At 50.7% G+C, this 2,830-nt stretch overlaps 1 non-coding gene across 1 annotated transcript; it reads left to right on the top strand.

Annotated features, from left to right (window-relative positions):
• The first annotated feature begins 1,293 nt into the window (after window positions 1-1,293).
• Window positions 1,294-1,368, top strand: Trnas-cga (transfer RNA serine (anticodon CGA)). The gene has a single exon. It is a non-coding gene; the product is annotated as a tRNA-Ser (tRNA).
• The last annotated feature ends 1,462 nt before the right edge of the window (window positions 1,369-2,830 follow it).

Genomic DNA, 2,830 nt, shown 5'->3' with positions numbered 1-2,830 from the left:
GTCATCAACTCCCCTGATTAAAAAAAAAGAGTTTATTTAAATCAATGACACCGGTAAGCTGAGATCCGTCAACGTGTAAGCCACTCCTTCTTTGCTTTCCCAGTTCAAGGATCTGAAAATTTCCTCCAGGGCTGCCACTGTACACTCTAACACAAAACATAAGAGACGCGCCTTGAAAGAATTGCCCAAATGGGACGGAAATCAGTATATGTGATGAAACTTTCTGGCAGATTAAAACTGTGTGCCCGACCGAGACTCAAACTCGGGATCTTTGTCTTTCGCGGGCAAGTGCTCTACCATCTGAGCTACCAAAGCACGACTCACGCCCGCTACTCACACCTTTACTTCTGCCAGTACCTCGTCTCCTACCTTCCAAACTTTACAGGAGCTCACCTGCGAAACTTGCAGAACTAGCACTCCTGAAAGAAAGGATACTGCGGAGACATGGCTTAGCCACAGCCTGGGGGATGTTTCCAGAATGAGATTTTCACTCTGCAGCGGAGTGTGCGCTGATATGAAACTTTCTGGCAGATTAAAACTGTGTGCCCGACCGAGACTCGAACTCGTGACCTTTGCCTTTCGCGGGCAAGTGCTCTATCATCTGAGCTACCGAAGCACGACTCACGCCCTGTACTCACAGCTTTACTTCTGCCAGTACTTCGTCTCCTACCTTCCAAACTTTCCAGAAGCTCTCCTGCGAACCTTGCAGAACTAGCACTCCTGAAAGAGAGGATACTGCGGAGACATGGCTTAGCCACATCCTAGGGGATGTTTCCAGAATGAGATTTTCACTCTGCAGCGGAGTGTGCGCTGATATGAAACTTCCTGGCAGATTAAAACTGTGTGCACGACTGAGACTCGAACTCGGGACCTTTGCCCTTCGCGGGCAAGTGCTCTACCATCTGAGCTACCGAAGCACGACTCACACCCGGTACTCACAGCTTTACTTCTGCCAGTTCCTCGTCTCCTACCTTCCAAACTTTACAGAAGCTCTCCTGCGAACCTAGCAGAACTAGCACTCCTGAAAGAAAGGATACTGCGGAGACATGGCTTAGCCACAGCCTGGGGGATGTTTCCAGAATGAGATTTTCACTCTGCAGCGGAGTGTGCGCTGATATGAAACTTTCTGGCAGATTAAAACTGTGTGCCCGACCGAGACTCGAACTCGGGATCTTTGCCTTTCGCGGGCAAGTGCTCTACCATCTGAGCTACCAAAGCACGACTCACGCCCGCTACTCACACCTTTACTTCTGCCAGTACCTCGTCTCGCTGTGAGTACCACGCGTGAGTCGTGTTTCGGTAGCTCAGATGGTAGAGCACTTGCCCTCGAAAGGCAAAGGTCCCGAGTTCGAGTCTCGGTCGGGCACACAGTTTTAATCTGCCAGAAAGTTTCATATCAGTGCACACTCCGCTGTAGAGTGAAAATCTCATTCTGGAAACATCTCCCAGGCTGTGGCTAAGCCATGTCTCCGCAATATCCTTTCTTTCAGGAGCGCTAGTTCTGCAAGGTTCGCAGGAGAGCTTCTGTAAAGTTTGGAAGGTAGGAGACGAGGTACTGGCAGAAGTAAAGCTGTGGGTACCGGGCGTGAGTCGTGTTTCGGTAGCTCAGATGGTAGAGCACATGCCAGCGAAAGGCAAAGGTCCCGAGTTCGAGTCTCGGTCGGGCACACAGTTTTAATCTGCCAGAAAGTTTCATATCAGTGCACACTCCGCTGTAGAGTGAAAATCTCATTCTGGAAACATCTCCCAGGCTGTGGCTAAGCCATGTCTCCGCAATATCCTTTCTTTCAGGAGCGCTAGTTCTGCAAGGTTCGCAGGAGAGCTTCTGTAAAGTTTGGAAGGTAGGAGACGAGGAACTGGCAGAAGTAAAGCTGTGAGTACCGGGTGTGAGTCGTGCTTCGGTAGCTCAGATGGTAGAGCACTTGCCCGCGAAGGGCAAAGGTCCCGAGTTCGAGTCTCAGTCGTGCACACAGTTTTAATCTGCCAGGAAGTTTCATATCAGCGCACACTCCGCTGCAGAGTGAAAATCTCATTCTGGAAACATCCCCTAGGATGTGGCTAAGCCATGTCTCCGCAGTATCCTTTCTTTCAGGAGTGCTAGTTCTGCAAGGTTCGCAGGAGAGCTTCTGGAAAGTTTGGAAGGTAGGAGACGAAGTACTGGCAGAAGTAAAGCTGTGAGTACAGGGCGTGAGTCGTGCTTCGGTAGCTCAGATGGTAGAGCACTTGCCCGCGAAAGGCAAAGGTCACGAGTTCGAGTCTCGGTCGGGCACACAGTTTTAATCTGCCAGGAAGTTTCATATCAGCGCACACTCCGCTGCAGAGTGAAAATCTCATTCTGGAAACATCCCCCAGGCTGTGGCTAAGCCATGTCTCCGCAGTATCCTTTCTTTCAGGAGTGCTAGTTCTGCAAGTTTCGCAGGTGAGCTTCTGTAAAGTTTGGAAGGTAGGAGACGAGGTACTGGCAGAAGTAAAGCTGTGAGTACCGGGCGTGAGTCGTGCTTCGGTAGCTCAGATGGTAGAGCACATGCCAGCGAAAGGGAAAGGTCCCGAATTCGAGACTCGGTCGGGCACACAGTTTTAATCTGCCAGAAAGTTTCATATCAGCGCACACTGCGCTGCAGAGTGAAAATCTCATTCTGGAAACATCCCCCAGGCTGTGGCTAAGCCATGTCTCCGCAGTATCCTTTCTTTCAGGAGTGCTAGTTCTGCTAGGTTCGCAGGAGAGCTTCTGTAATGTTTGGAAGGTAGGAGACGAGGTACTGGCAGAAGTAAAGCTGTGAGTACCGGGCGTGAGTCGTGCTTCGGTGGCTCAGATGGTAGAGCACTTGCC

This window comes from Schistocerca serialis, chromosome 2 (assembly GCF_023864345.2).
Source record: "Schistocerca serialis cubense isolate TAMUIC-IGC-003099 chromosome 2, iqSchSeri2.2, whole genome shotgun sequence".
Taxonomy (NCBI): domain Eukaryota; kingdom Metazoa; phylum Arthropoda; class Insecta; order Orthoptera; family Acrididae; genus Schistocerca; species Schistocerca serialis.
Note: the sequence above shows the minus strand (reverse complement) of the source record. Positions and strands in the feature narration are given on the sequence as shown.